This window comes from Hibiscus syriacus, unplaced genomic scaffold (genome assembly GCF_006381635.1).
Source record: "Hibiscus syriacus cultivar Baekdansim isolate YM2019G1 unplaced genomic scaffold, ASM638163v2 tig00110429_pilon, whole genome shotgun sequence".
Classification (NCBI taxonomy): Eukaryota; Viridiplantae; Streptophyta; class Magnoliopsida; order Malvales; family Malvaceae; genus Hibiscus; species Hibiscus syriacus.
The window spans coordinates 1,024,842-1,042,553 of NW_024062733.1; positions in this window are offsets into that span (position 1 = coordinate 1,024,842).

The window sequence follows — 17,712 nt, forward strand, 5'->3', positions numbered from 1 at the left end:
ACCATCCTAAGCATATGTATACTAAAATTTAATTTTTTCAGTTAATTATTTATTTTATTGATTATATCTATTTGAAATTTTATTTATTTCCGTCTATACAAAACTTTTATATTATTAATTTATGGTTCCATCCTAAAAATATATCTTTGAATCTGCTATAGCCTAAAGTGAATGTGGTGCTGAGGTGAAGCAAATGCAAAACAAATATTCTAAAGTATTAGGTTTGAATATTTATTAGCTTTAAAAACCCCAGTTTGAGAAACAGCATTTCTTGATAAAATAATCATAAAAATGGAATAAATTTGAAAGCATTTTACAGCAGAAGCCATCAATTGTTAGCTAATAGAACAACTTAAGCAAAGAAAGAAAACAATTAAAAAGGAAAGGAATGGGGGTCTTAAATCTCAAGGAAATCCAAGCAAAGTATGAAACTAAACTATGCAACGCATGATTCATAACTATATCAAAATTCAAAACCAGAGATTTAAATAGCGGTCCGCTATTGAAATAGTGGCAGTTATATAGCAGTAGTGATGCCATCCAAAAACCATTATATCTGCAATAGAATTTACTATGTTTGCAATAATGGTAAACACAACACGATCGAAAATGCGATTACAATCACAATTTAAAGCCTTGTTCAAAACTTCATTGTTTTTTTTTTAAAGTAGAGAAAAGAAAGAGTGAATAAGAAAACTAGCTTACCATAAAAAATAAACGAAGAAACTTTAAGGGATGAGAGACCTGAGAAAGCTTTTAGTACTGAAATTGAAATGCAAAGCAATGGAGAAAGGAAAATGACCATCAAATTTGTTTAGAGAAATTAAATAGAGAGATTGAGAGAAGATAATGGAGAAAAAAAAGGTTCAAAAGTTTGAATAAAAGCTTTATATGAGAAAGTGACTTCCGATAATATCACTCACAAATAACTCAATATCATTCACAAATAACAATAAGGGTAAACTACTCAAATGACCACTTAACTATGGGATGGTGTTGATATGATCATTATACTTTCAATTTTAATAATATGACCATATAATTATTTAAGTGATTTCAATCAAGCCACCTGTTGACAAGTGTCGAAATTATCAAATAAAAATAATCATATTCTCTAGTAAATATAATGAAAAATAGCATAGAGAAGTAAAATCGATCTATAGGGACTAATAAAATTAACAACTTAGTTTCCTGAATTGAGTAATCTGCAAAAATAATAAAATAGTGTTTTAAAAAAAATAAGATAAAAATAAATAAATAACGAAAATTATGAATGAGAAACGAAGGTAGTAAAAGAATTCAATGATAATATAGCCCTCAGTTTTGCTAGCCTCAATTTCAATCAATCACCGAAATAATTTTCCCTTATGGATAATATGCTAGTTAGAGTTAACGGGGTCCAACCCCGCAGTTAACTTTTCTCTCCAATTAACCAAAATTTTCAAGTCAATTTCTAAAACCTGGTCCTTGTTGGTCTAACCACGTCTATCTCATTAGCACCAAGACAACTTTAAGTTTTAGAAGAGCCCAAATCGAGTTAGAGCGTCTCTCTGAGAACCGAACTCAATCTTGATTTTCCTTAGTGGTCCATTGTTAAGTTTGTTCACAAGATGCTAAATTATAATCAACCGACATGACTTCCAAACATTAAGCCAAAACAATCTTCAAATCAACGCCGACTTGTTGAGTTGAATAAATAGTAACTTTTAAAGGAATAAATGATTGCCACTCCTAATTTCTAGATATTCAAATAATACTTTCTGAAGTTGTAACATGCAACTCAATTCTCACGATTGGAATTGAAGTTTAGCTAAGTAGAAGTTTAACTAACCATATATTAGATCATGTTTAACATTTTGTTGTGGAAAAGTAAAATAAGTTGAAGGTAAAAAGAAAATAAAATAGAACTTTAAATTAAAATAAGAAAAATAACAATTTTTAACGTGAGCTCAAATGATGAACCTAATCGGTATTTATACTCGATAATCCAAAAAGATAAAATAACTAAAATATAAAGATAAGAACAAAAATATTTAAAATAAAATTTTAAATTTTAATTGTAAAGGTTTATCATAAAAGATAAAGTTATACATTTAAAACTTGTGGCATCGTTTGAATTCTGTTTTATCTTCTAGATAACCTCTTCTTTATTTCCCAAAAATTTAACTTTAAGATAATTTTGAATTTGACTTCAAGATAATTTTGAACAATCTTCTATAAGCTCTGACCATACTGTTGAAATATGTTGCTTCAGGCTCAGACTACGTCGTGTCCCAGATCATATGTAACACTCATCTCCCGTATACCTTTCCGTACACAAGATATAGATGTCACATCACTTTTAAAACAATTTTTCATTTATAAACTCGTAAAATTTTGTTTCGAAACTTTTAAACTAAAAAATTTTAGTACCATCATAAAAAAATTGTTGAAATATACTACCAAAATCCCCACTTTATATAAGTTCCAAAACATTTTTTCTTAATTTTGATTACATGTCAACAATGTTCCGAATAAACATGATTCTCCTACCATTACTGATGAGAGCCAACCTTAGCTTTATGATAGTTGCTACTGCACCCCTTATCCGACTAGTCTTTGCTTTTACCTACGCGTGAAATCAACACACGTTAAGTATTTACTTAGTGAGGCATAATATTATAAAGAAACTGAAATTTATACATACATATCTCATGACTATTAAATGAAGAATTAAATCACATATTCCATAAGGACCAAATAAATCCTTCTCAATTTGACCGAATTTCTTTTATACACTTATCGAAATTATTCTTAGTAGGTCCAGCATACCTATCCTTCCGTATATTTTTCCCAATTATTCTTTATTTGCCATATATACATTAAATGAGAAAGTAATGCACATGTATTGCACCAAAGTGCCAATTAGTCTTTCTCTTTTATAATTATCATGAATGACACCTTATACACCATTAATATACCGTTATGTATTGTCATTTGTGACATCCTTTCATGCCAATTATGCATTGTTATATATATATATATATATATATATATATATATATATATATATATATTCCTTTATGGCATTCTTCCATACCAATTATGCGTGGTTATACATTTCCATTTATGGCATCATTTCATATCAGTTAGCCCGATTAAGCAATTAGTCCTTCATCCAACTTGTATTATTGGCATCTTTATGCCAAATGCACCGTTAGACATTTAGTCTTTTACCCAAAGGTAATTAACCTTTCATCTAACTGACATGATTGACACCTTTCTGCCAAAGGCACAATTAGACCATTAATCTTTTACCCAAAGGTATTTAACCTTTCATCTTACTGACATAATTAACACCTTTCTGCCAAGTGCACAGCTAGGCCATTAATCTTTTACTCAAAAATATTTAACCTTTCATCTAACTGGTATAATTGACACATTTCTGCCAAACACACAGCTAGGCCATTAATTTTTACTCAAATGTATTTAACCTTTCATCTAACTGGCATAATTGACACCTTTCTGTCAAATGCACATGTAGGCCATTAATATTTTACTCAATGGTATTTAACCTTTCATCTAACTGGCATAATTGACACCTTTCTGCCAAATGCACAGCTAGGCCATTAATCTTTTACTCAAAGGTATTTAACCTTTCATCTAACTGGCATAATTGACACCTTTCTGCCAAATGCACAGCTAGGCCATTAATCTTTTACTCAAAATTATTTAACCTTTCATCTAACTGACATAATTGACACCTTTCTTCCAAATGCACAGCTAGGCCATTAATCTTTTACTCAAAGGTATTTAACCTTTCATCTAACTGACATAATTGACACCTTTCTGCCAAATGCACAGCTAGGCCATTAATCTTTTACTCAAAGGTATTTAATCTTTCATCTAACTGGCATAATTGACACCTTTCTGCCAAATGCACAGCTAGGCCATTAATCTTTTACTCAAAGGTATTTAACATTTCATCTAATTGGCATAATTGACACATTTTTACCAAATGCACAGCTAGGCCATTAATCTTTTACTCAAAGGTATTTAACCTTTCATCTAACAGGCATAATTGACACCTTTCTGCCAAATACATAACTAGACCATTAATCTTTTACTTTAGAACAATTTTTACTATAATAATTATTCGTAATATCAATTAACTCTTTCAATTTATTATAAATTCTATAGTTTGTACACGTAGTACCAATAGAAATTCACAGTCTTATTATAATTTACGTGGGTTGCACACACACTACCAATACAGAAATTCATAAACTTATTATGAATTTATTATTTTTTCACACAAAGTGCCCATACGGAAATTCATAAACTTATTATGAATTTATTAGTTTTGCACACATAGTGCCATTTGTTAATCACCATACATATAGTAAGCAACATGCATTTATAACTATCATAACACAATAGTAGATAATGAATGCACTCACCTGGTAATCCTTGCTAATAAGATGCAGAGATGTCTGACCATTCAACAACTTTATCTTTGTCCTTTTTATTGCTAGATTCATGAGCTTGGTTATGATCTACACAAGCATCCATTAAAGACATATACCATACCAAATGTTAGTATATTCTCTAACATTTATATTTTAATAATACTCAAAAGTACTATTATTTCAGTTTCTATAACAATTTCAACCTATCTTATATTTCCAGGCTCAATAGTATCGATACCCCTACCATGGTATCGATATTTCTATACTATGGTACCGATACCTTTCTCTCAGTATCGATACTACTACACTATGGTAACGATACTCCCTTTCGGTATCGATACCATTTTGGCATTCTGTTATCCATGGTATCGATACTTTCCCTTTTAGTATTGATACCCCGTCAGTATCGATACTTCTTGCATAGGTATCGATATTGTTCGTCATATTTCCACCCATTTAATCCTATAGTATCGGTATTGTTCTATCAGTACCGATACCCTTACCCATATTTACCATTTTTCAACCCGATTTTTACTAAATTTCCCCCTCTAATCTCTTACTTTTACCTCCAACAATACTATTAAACTCTTCTTTACTTAACCCAACTAACTTTACTTCATTTAACCTCTTATAACATCTAAAATCTTCATAGAACATCTCAACTCAAAAATCGTATCACTTTTTCTAGTATGTTTTTACTCATATCTAAAACTTATAATCTCTTATTTACTTCTTTGACAAGTCAAATATACTAATAAACATCAGTAAAAACTCATATTCTAACATAACACTCAAAAAACCATTTTCTTAAATCTTCCATATTTCATCAATCTCTTAGTTTTGATCCTATTTAATCCTTCCTTAAGCATCCATAATACTCAATGCTTCAAACACCAACCAAAAATGAAACAGGAAACTAGTCAAACAAAACCATACCTTTGGCTATGAAGGATAGCTATTCCACGGGAAAGAAGGAAATAAAAATAACTTAGGTTTTCCCCCTTTTCCCACTTTAATACCTTATTAAAATGACTATAAAATTCATTTCCCTTTAAAGGACTAAAATGCCCTCTCTATTCATTCATTTATACAAATTGGTCATAAACACTATTCCAATCATCTCCTATCTGTTTATCATTTATACTTATGAGTCTTCAATTTTTAAATCCTTTCAATAAGGTCATTAATCTGATATTTGGGGCATTACAATTCTCCCCCTTAAGAAAATTCGTCCTCGAATTTAAAAACTTTATGCTTTTACCATAACACTTTAACTAGACTAATCATTTTGTTACCCGGTTTCTGGATTTCTCGAGTCTAGATATACATTGGTTCCTTTTCATAACTCAAATATGATCAATAATTAATAAGCAATGACACATGGAAACATTATAGGTCTTGTCCATTTCAGAAGGCAAAAGCTAACTGATAAAATCTCATAAGGTTCAGAAATTCTCGGACTCCGCCCAACCCGCAATACTTCCTCCCAATGCGATACTTTCAGAAAAACTTTATCACCTTCTTACTATTTAATCTCTTTTCTCTTTAGATCAGCATAAGACTTTTGTCAATCGGAAGCGATCTAAAAAAATATTTTGTGTAACTTTCAGTTTATAATCCATTTCTTTCATTAAATTAAAGCCAACTAGATTTCGATCTTTTAACTCAAACTAATCTAATGGTGTTTAACCCTTTCTCCCATATAAAGCTTCGTATACAACCATCTTGATGTTCGATTAATAACTGTTATTGCAAGCAATTCTTCTAAAAACAACTATTTTTCCCATGATCCCTTAGAAACAATTACACATGCCCTCTATATACCTTCCAATATCGGAATAGTTTGGCATCCAAGTTCTTCTCTCGAAGAGTCTTATTTAACTGCCAAAATCTGTGCCTAACCATATCGATTTATCTTTCTTTTCGCTAATAACACAATTACCTCCCAAGATGAAATACTCAGACTGATAAAACTTTGATCAACCAACTCTTATAATTAAGCCCCTAATTCTCTTGACTCACTTAAATCATTAGGTATTAAATCATAGAAACATGTTTAATACCTTAATAACCATCAACCTTAAATTTCCACCTCTCGATCTGGAGGTAACCCCAAGAATTTATTTGAAAACACATCTATAAATTCCCAATTTGGTGAAATTAACAAACAATTCTACTTTAATTAATTGAATATCTATCACATTAGTCAGAAAAGCTATATATATATATAATTCTGACATCATTTTCTTTACAATCATTATTGATATCACCTTGAGCGATGATTTTACTTTCTCACTAAAAACTATAATTTCCATACCCTCTACATGTTTCAGAATTAATCGTCTTTGGAGATAAACAACATATACCCAATATGATCTTTCTCATCAAATGAGAATTCAATCAGGTTCACCAGGAACATAGCCCCTGGAATCTTTATCAAATGTTTACTACCTGTCCCGCTCACACTTGCACTATGACCTACTAGGGTTTACCGCTATCATGTCACTCGAGATTAAATTGAATAAAATACTTTTATTTTAAAAAAAATCTTTTATTTCTTGAGGAAATCTATGTAACTTTTTCGAATCCATTTAAACTATTCTCGAGCAATTGAAACATTTTCTCTCTCAACTATGAAAGTCTAATTATCCACATCATTTAATAAGAAAACTTGAAAACTTTGTAGCAATAACTTCATAGCAGTTAATGCAAAAATTACACTAGTAAAGAAATTTACTCCTTTTTCCTATCATTACGAACTTGACACTTTTTCAAGTTCTCAAGAATTAATCTCGCTTTTTAAATAATAATTATTGAAGTATAAAATGGGTAGAAAATCCATTTCCACAAATTACCTTCTAACAGTAACTCTATTAGGTATATAAAACTTAACATTTATTCTTAAACAAACTCATAATCAGTTGATCAACTAATAACTCATCTTTCTATAAGTTTTTAGCGGTCAATATATTTACCGCTTAGTCATTTCCTCTTACTCAATTTAACAATACTTTGAACAATTTAATGCTTCACTTAAATATTTCTCAATTATTTAATCTTACCTGAAGAAATCTCGGAATCATCACTAGATTCAGAAATCTCCTCTGTATCCTCATCCAATTCAACTTCTCTTGTAAACCGTTCAAACTTTTTAATAGATTCCTCATGCAGAAACATCGTTAAACGTTGGGGCATTCCTTCCACAGAATGGAGGAAAATCCCTAGCATCTTCTACCATTCTAAGACATGATACTGAAATCATGTCGGATTCTCTTGGGTCGATTTTGATCTCGACCTTTTTTCCAATATCATATACTTTCTTACCTTTGTCCTTAGTTTCCGACATCTATTAGGACATACATAAGAATAACACTCAAGTTAATAAAGAGTGACATGAATCACACTCTAATTGACATGAATCACACTCTAATTGACACCATATCAGTAACTTTGACAATCTTAATGGCATGTAATCCTTTTTCTCAATTCACTTAAACCCAGTTTCGACCGAGAATCAGCTAAACCTGTAGCTCTGATACCAATAAATGTAACACCCATCTCCCGTATACCTTTCCATACACGAGATATAGTTGTTACATCATTTTTAAAATAGTTTTTACTATAATAATTATTCATAATATCAATTATCTCTTTCAATTCATTATAAATTCTATAGTTTGTACACGTAGTACCAATACAGAAATTCACAGTCTTATTATAATTTACGTGGGTTACACACACACACTACCAATACAGAAATTCATAAACTTATTTTCCACACAAAGTGCCCATACGAAAATTCATAAACTTATTATGAATTTATTAGTTTTGCACACATAGTGTCATTTGGTAATCACCATACATATAGTAAGCAACATGCATTTATAACTATCATAACACAATAGTAGATAATGAATGCACGCACCTGGTAATCCTCGCTAATAAGATGCAGAGATGTATGACTATTCAGCAACATTATCTTTGTCCTTTTTCTTGCTAGATTCAGGAGCTTGGTTATGATCTACACAAGCATCCATTAAAGACATATACCATACCAAATGTTAATATATTCTCTAACATTTATATTTTAACAATACTCAAAAGTACTATTATTTCAGTTTGTATAACTATTTCAACCTATCTTATATTTCCAGGATCAATAGTATCGATACCCCTACCATAGTATCGATACTTCTATACTATGGCACGGATACCTTTCTCTCAGTATCGATACTACTACACTATGATACTGATACTCCCTTTCGGTATCGATACCATTTTGGCATTCTGTTATCCATGGTATCGATACTTTCCCTTTTAGTATCGATACCCCGTCAGTATCGATACTACTTACATATGTACTAGTACTATTCATCATATTTCCACTCATTTAAGCCTATAATATCGATATTGTTCTATCAACACCGATACCCTTACCCAGATTTACCATTTTTCAACCCGATTTTTACTAAATTTCCCCCTCTAATCTCTTACTTTTAGCTCCAACAATACTATTAAACTCTTCTTTACTTAACCCAACTAACTTTACTTCATTTAACCTCTTATAACATCTAAAATCTTCATAGAACATCTTAACTCAAGAATTATATCACTTTTTTCTAGTATGTTTTTACTCATATCTAAAGCTTCTAATCTCTTATTTACTTATTTGACAAGTCAAATATACTAATAAACATAAATAGAAACTCATATTCTAACATAACACTCAAAAACCCATTTTCTTAAATCTTCCATATTTCATCAATCTCTTAGTTTTGATCCTATTTAATCCCTCCTTAAGCCTCCATAATACTCAATACTTCAAACACCAACCAAAAACGAAAGAAGAAACTAGCCAAATAAAACCTTACCTTTGGCTATGGAGGATAGCTATTCCACGGGAAAGAAGAAGAGAAAAATAACTTAGGTTTTCCCCCTTTTCCCACTTTAATACCTTACTAAAATGAATATAAAATTCATTTCCCCTTTAAAGGACTAAAATGCCCTATCTATTCATTCATTTATACAAATTGGTCATAAACACTATTCCAATCATCTCCTATCTTTTTATCATTTATACTTATGAGTCTTCAATTTTTAAATCCTTTCAATAAGGTCACTAATCTGATATTTGGGGTATTACATCATACACATTCTCTTGTCATGCCTTCTAGTAAAATTCACATTAAGTGCTTGTTTTAAGTTGATTAATCCAATTCTTCTCCATTGTACGTAAATAAAACTCCAGTGTAAGAAAGTTCCTTAAATTCAAGACCGATTTCGGTTGATTTTGTTGTTGTTATTGCCTCCTTCAGCGAAGATTTTCTTAATGTAATCTCCGGGCAAGTGCTTAAATTTCTGGTTTGTAATTTCTTAGTTCTCCCGATAATGATCTGGTCATATATCAAAACAAGAAACGATATTATTACTTCATAGAAGTCACTGACTACGGTGCCAATTTGATAAGTGTCGAAATTGTCAATTAAAAATAATTATATTCTCTAGTAAAAATATTTAAATGTAGTATAGAGAAGTAGGGTCGACCCATAAAGACTAAAGAAATTAACAACTTCATTTCCTGGTTTGAGTAATCTACAAAAATAATAAAATGGGAATTTTAGAACAATATGATAAATAAATAAATAAATAAATGATTAATAAGAAATAAATGTAGTAAAAGAATTCAATGATGATGAGATAACCCTCAGCTTTGTTAACCTCAATTTCGATTGATCATCAAAATAATTTTTCTTTTGGATAGTATACAAGTTACAGTCTATGGGCCTCAGCTCCGCAGCTAATTCTTCTCTCTGGTTAGCCGAAATTTCCAAGTCAATCTCTGAAATTCGATCCTTGTTGGTCTAACCATGTTTATTGCCATTAGAAACAAGATAGCTTTAAGTTTTGGAAGAGCACAACTTGAGTTATATCATCTCTTGGAGAATCAAATTCGATCTTGTTTTCCCTTAGCGGAACATTGATAAGTTTGTTCACAAGAAGTCAAATTACAACCAACCGATCAACTCCCAAATTTCAAGCCAAAACAATTTTCAAATCAACATCGACTTTAAGAGTTGAATATGTAGCAATGTTTAAAGGAATGACCGATTATCACTCCTAGTTTATAGAGAAGCAAATAATATTTTCTGAAGTTGTGAAGTGCAGCTCAATTCTCACGATTAGAATTGAGTCATTCACAAAGCTTTAGGCTTAGTGGAAGTTTAGCTCAGGATGAATTGATCATGCTTAGCATTTTGTTGTCAAAAAGTAAAATAAGAAGAAGGTAAAAAGAAAAGAGATTGAAACTTTAAATTAAACTAAGGAAAATAAAAAATTCCAATAAGTGTTCAAATGATTAATCTAAGGGGTATTTATACCCGAGATTCCTAAAAATATAAAATAACTAAAACATAAAGATATTTAAAATAAAAGTCCTAAATTTTAATTCTAAAGGTTTATAACAAAAGATAAAGTTAATATTTAAAACTTGTGACTTCATTTGAATTCTACTTTGTCTTATAAATAGCCTCTTATTTATATCTCAAGCATTTATCTTTAAAATAATTTCAAATTTGACTTCAAGATAATGTAGAACTATCTTCTAAAAGTTGCTTATTGTACTGTCAAAATCTGCTACGGTGAGCTCGGACTGAATCATGTCCCAGATCTTTCCCATGATTTATGTCGTGCCTCCCAATAAAATTTTAGATTTTGCCTTTAACTGCTAGTTTTAGGCTGATTAATCCAATGACGTCCCTAATAAAAAACATGTATACAAGTAAATGAATAAGTAATATTAAGATGAAAAATGAGTAAATAGTACAAAAAAATATGTAATGTTCTACACTTATCATTTGTTGCCAAAATTTAATAGAACATTTGACGTGGTAGTTAATAAACTTAGTATAATTACATATTTAATTCTCGTAACTTATACATTTTCTCAATTTGATCTTAATTTTAAATCAATTCAATATGTATGAAATTTTAAATAATATGAAATTTTAAAAATTGTTTTTAATAATACCATATTAAATTTTTTAGTTAAAAAAATAATATTTTCAACAATAATAATTTGCCAACATACTTTAAAAATGACTTACTTTGTTTGTAAAAAAATGACTTCAATTTAAAATGTTTTATATTTTTCTAATTTAAATATATTTTCATTTGTTAATGTTCTAATTTTTAAGATTTTATTAAAATCAATGTGATTTTATATATTGTTCAAAACTTATTAAAAACTATTTATATATTTTTTAAATTTTTTATTTAATAAATTAATAAAATCTATTTTTAATGTTTTAAAATATATTTTATTAATTTTTTCATTTAATTGTTAAAACAAAAATAAATATTTAAAAAAATCAGTTTTAAATAATAATATATTTAATATAATAAATTAAATAATAAATATAATATTTCATACATGGATCATTTTTTCTTTCATTTTTTCTGACATTAATTATATGTGATACGTAGAATATGTATGAAACGATGATAACAAATATTGGAGTTAACCTAGCGTCCTTTCCCATATTAAATGTCATACGTTTGATTCTCCAAACACCTCACTTTTGTGAAATTATACTACCATCCAATTGGAGAATTAAATTTATTAATTTAATTTAAAATTAAGATTAGATTGAAAGAATATATAAGTTAGGAGGACTAAATATATGATTAATTATATCAAGTTTATTAACTACTCCATTAAATTTTAACGATATATGGTTTGATTAAAAAACTTAAATAATTATATATGATTGTATTGTCAAAATTAAAAGTTGGGTAAACTACTTCAAATACTACTAACCTTTAAGTTCAGGCTCGTTTATGCCACTAACATTTCAATTTGTCAATTTTAACACTGACGTTTATGTTTAACTATAATTATGCCACCCCATCGTTAATCTATTAACACAACGATGACATCGCATCTCCGTTCCGTGACGACGATGACGTGACTCCCTCACCAAAACGACGTCGTTTTGGCACGATCTTTAAGAACCAAAGCTAATCACCCAACCACCAAGCTAACTTAAGAACTTGTTATAACCTTAACAAAAACTATTATAAATGTTAAATAACAATTTGAATTTTTAATTTTTATAAACACAGACTAATAGTCTCCATCTCCTTCCTTTTTTCTCAACAAAACCATAAAAATTTTGAGCTTTTAGTCAAATTAAATCCCACACCCAAACTCACAAAATCTTCCTTAAAAAAGAACGTCGAGCATCGAATTGAAAATTTTCAATGAAAGCTGGGTGTTGTACTTGGAAGTCAAATCAACAACCTTGAGCTTGACACTTCGTCAAGCAGTTGGTTGGCATCATTGAAGCTTTGGTAAGCACAAAGCTTCTGGTCTAATATGAGACGAGCAATATGGTGTTGATTGAGGACGACAAGGCCTGTGAAGGATGAAGAAGACGATAAAAATATAAGCCTTAAATGAAAGCTGGGCAATGTTTGAGATGAAAATGGATTTGGATTGAGGAGAAAGATAAAAGTATACAACTACTATTTAACATATATATATATATATTAGTTTCTTTAATAATATAATAGTGCACGTTAATCCGAGAATGATATAGAAAGATAATAATGAATAAATACTATTATAAAATTAAAGGGATATAACAAGTTTACTGTCTTAAGATTATTGAGCGAATTAATAATTCGAGACGAAATAAACCTTAGAAAATGAAACAAAAAATTTGAACTTGATAAAGTAAATAAAAAAAATAGAAATAAAAATGCTCTTTTATTTGATACTGTGATCGTAATCAGTTGAGGTCTGTCGCTACACAGTTTTCTTAAGACATATTTTTGGTCACTCTTTTGGTGCTCGAGTTCATTCGTCGTCTGTCTTCCAGTATAAAATAACTTATGATCAGCTATAGTAGCACATTTGCACAGATCACGAACGATCTTTGCCTTCGACTATCACCGAAAAACTAAGAGAATATTTTCTAAGGAGAGAAAATATTTTCAAGAGAATAAAGCTTCTTGAATTCTGAGTTGTTTGAAATAGTGAGTTAACCTATTAGGTTAACTCAGTATTTATAGGGGATTTTCAAAAGAGGTTTAATCCAACCAGATGTCTTTTAATATTCAACATTAAACAGATAATAATATCTTTTAATTTGAAATATTCAAAAGATAGACTCCTTTTACCATTCAAACTTAAATAGATTTTAATTTGAAATATACAAAAGTATATAATTATCTTTAATATTTAAAGTTAAAAAGATAACAAATACCTTCTTAAATTGACGTATTCAAAGAGTAATTATCATACCAATATTCAAGATAAATAATATATTTAATTTGCAATACTCAAAAGAAATATAAATTTAATATAAATATTAAATCCATCAATTAAATTCACTTTTTTCCAACATATAATAAGTTTTTAAGTTAGCTTGGTGGTTGGGTGTCTAGTCTTTGTTTATGAAGAACTTTGGTTTGATTCTTATGGAAAACAATTTTTCATCAAATAACTCTAATAAACGATTTTGTTTTGGGTTTTTGAGCATTAAAACGGTTACGCCAAAACGACATCATTTTGGTGAGGAAGCTACATCATCGCCGTCATGAAACAGAGACACCATGTCATCGTCATGTTAATGGATTAACGGCAGGGTGACATAATTGCAGTTAAACATAAACGTCAGTGTTAAAATTGGTAAATTGAAACGTTAGTAGCATAAACGAGCACGAGCTTAAAGGCGAGTGTTATTTGAAGTAGGGGTGTTCAAATTTGGGTACCCGAAGTACCGGGTACCTGTGTCTTCTGGTAGTAGATTGATCGGCCCATGTCCCGACCCGGTTATTGCGAGTACCCGATAACCGGGTACACGAATTTTGTGAGTACCCGTAATTCGGGTAACCAGGTATCCGATTGTTGCAAAATCAACATCAATTCAGCATTGAGAAAATATGTTGATGTCCACGTTTTGTGAGTACTACAATGATGAGTGAGTATCATCTCCACAAGGATTGGAGGAAATTTATAAGTTTAATCACAACAAAGAACTACTTTATCTAAGTATAGTTAGTGTGATGGTATGTACCAATGAGAATGTTGAGGCAAAATGAAATGTATGTTGATGGGAAGGGAATGATAGTGTAATGTAATGTGGCAACAAATGGAGATGTCGTGGCAAAGTGAATGGAAATGTCTTGGCAAAATAAATTGAGGTTAGTGAAATAAAATGAAAATATAAAGGCAAAACAAAATGAAAACACTGGATTTGAATAAAATGACTTGATACCCTCACACAACAAGCTACTATGGGAAATGAATAATAGGAGTCACTTAGGAAACTTAAGTCTATCTTCTCATGATGGTCTTACTTCTATGTATTACTTGCCTGACAGAGTTTACTAAAAGTGCCCTATGTTATCTCTAGTCAAGGGACTCGACAGAATGAGAATGACTTGGCAATACCTCTCGGCATTATTACTAGCATTTAACCTCTCGGCATTATTACTAGCATTTAACCTCTCGACTGAGCACTACTCCTTTTAGTCGATTGAAATCCTAGCCTTATGTCTAAAGGTGGATTAGGTCTCGTTACTATCTAAAATCCATTGCTTATGTTGATCCTCCTTTGTTTCTCTCGAACACTAAAGATGAGCTACTTAGTTTCTCTCAAACACTAAATATTTTCCTAAGGAATGGCTACTCTCATAGCTCCTACAACCTTAATACATTAAGCATCATAAGCAAAACAAATAAGATCATAAAGAAAAACAACCATCCATTAAACAAAAAAATTAAACATCCATAGTGAACTCCCACCAAATAAAGCTATTTCATAGTGGGGTTCGAATATTCCAAGAAACAAGGCATGTAAATCATTTGTTCCATACAACCCAAATATGATAAGTGATAAAAATAGCAAAGGGATGGAGTAAAATCCTTCGACGTACACTACCGAAGTTTTCCTCGACCACCACGAACTGCCCCAGCTTACTAGCTCCTCTCATATGCATAGCTCGCCACTCCCTCGAGCTTGCTAATGTAGGAATGCCACGAAAAAAATGGATGAACGAAAAAATGTGGAAACGTTTTCTTCTAGCCGCCTCTCCACTTTCTTTTCTCCAAATCAAGTCCCTCAATTTTGTGGCCATATTTCATATTTATAGTGGAAAATAAACTTAGGGGTTTGTGTCAAAATTCCCATGATACCCTAAGTTTATTCCCTTCACGTGAGGGGTGGTACAAAGTTGGTGGTGGTCTCCTCCTTGGTGGCTGGCAGTGGTCCCCTCTTGGGAGGCTGGCAGCTAGGCATACGTGCAGACAAGGTTGGTCGACAGAGGTGGCAGTTGTCCCCTCCTATTTGTCTGGCAGTTGAGAACACGTGAAGACAAGGACAGTTGGCTCATTATAAAAATATATTTTTTGTCTTTTTCTCTTCAGAAGTGTCGTTCGAGTTGACATTTGTATTCTGCTCAGCATTCCCAATATGTCACGATAATTCTCCTCACTCATCTTTGCTCCCAAATCTTGCACATCATCAAACAAAGTACCTTCCCCATAACGCAACAATGTTTTCAAAATAAAATGTCACGTCAAAATATATTCAGCACATGCAACTATATGCTCTTAAATGAATCTATATGATCCTATATGAGCTCTTAGACAGTAAATAACTTAAGCGAAAAGGCCCTAAATATGACCTTTTACAGAGTTATCGCACCCCCAAACTTAAGCTATTGCTTGTCCTCAAGAAATGGATAGTAGTAAGTAAAATAAAAAATATCATGGCAAGTTCAGGTTCAAGATAGTCATACGAGATAGAATTTCAACCCTCAGAATAGTTGGCTTCAACATTCTAGACTAATTTGAGAAATTGAGTAATGTCCCCTAGGGTAAGATCCTTTGTGTGTGTGTGTGTGATTGTACCAAGTCCATGCTTAACAAATCTAGAAAATTTCTAAGCAAGCTTTCTTGTTTTTCCATGACATTTACAAGTTTACTCCCACATTGTTTTCTTATTATTTTTTAATACTGTTATGAGGGGAGTCATCTCATCATACCTACCGTTCTAGACTTGACAATGAGGTGGATCAAACACTCCATTCCCTAGCCTATTGGGTAGAGTCATCCCGTGACTACTTTATTCACTCATATGTTATGGTTTCCATTTATTTAAATGCAGTATCCATACAATGCCATGGCATAGCGGTATCCCTCTACAGTTATGCCAAAACATTTATTCACAATTTCATTTTTTCATCATTTTTATTTCAATTTTTTTTCATTTTGAGTAACATGTGGGGTTTTCATCATTCAAGGACATTGTCAAAATTTTATGTTTAGACATGCAAGAGTTCTCTTATAAAAAAATTCTAAGTCCCTTAAACATGGAAAATATAAAATCTTGTATCAAAACCTTACAAAGAATCAAGTCCTAGAGTTGGTTCAATCATTCTCAACAATTATGTGCATTTAATTCTAGTCATAAAGAGTTCATCATCATCGGGCATCATTAATTTATTTGAAAGAACTAATTCAAACACTTACTAATGTCATGACATGTTCATTCTACTAATACTATCATGCAATGACTTGAAAACCCTACCTCCCCCAAACTTGAGAGAAGCATTATCCTCAAAGCTAAATAAAAACTAAGTAAAAACTAGACTACATGATATGCAATGCAATGCAATATAAGGCACCTTGACTATTTATGGTGGTGTTAGGGCTACCGTACCACGTAGGCATTTGCACAATGGTATGGGGATATAATGTTCAGAATTTGTTGGTGGTGCAGTAGGGAGTCCTAAGGCCTTCAGGGATCGGGGTGAATTGAGGATCCTCATGATGAAACGCCTTCTTCAAACGGCCTTGACTCCTTCGCATAGGAAATTGCTGTGGAATTTCTGATTGTGCTGCATCAAATGGCTTTGTGAGATGCAAGGGTGCTGTCAAGGTTGGTAGCTGAAGCTCAGTCTCTTGGCATTCGGTTTTTGGCACTGAGTGGTGGATCAGTATCTTCTGGCTCCTTCTCATTAGTTGGTTGGGGAGTATCTGCTGATGTCGTTGCATCCACAGAGGTACGCAAAAGTATATCAGGGAAGACTAGGAGATCAAAAGCAATGTGCGGGAGGAGCTTCATGAAAGTAGTCACCACAACCTCGTCCATACGCTTGACATAGGCAAAGAATGTTTTCAGGTTGCTAGTAAGCTTTTCCACGTGATCTTGGGTCTGCTTGGATACCTCCTCTAGAGTGTCTAGTTTTTCCATGG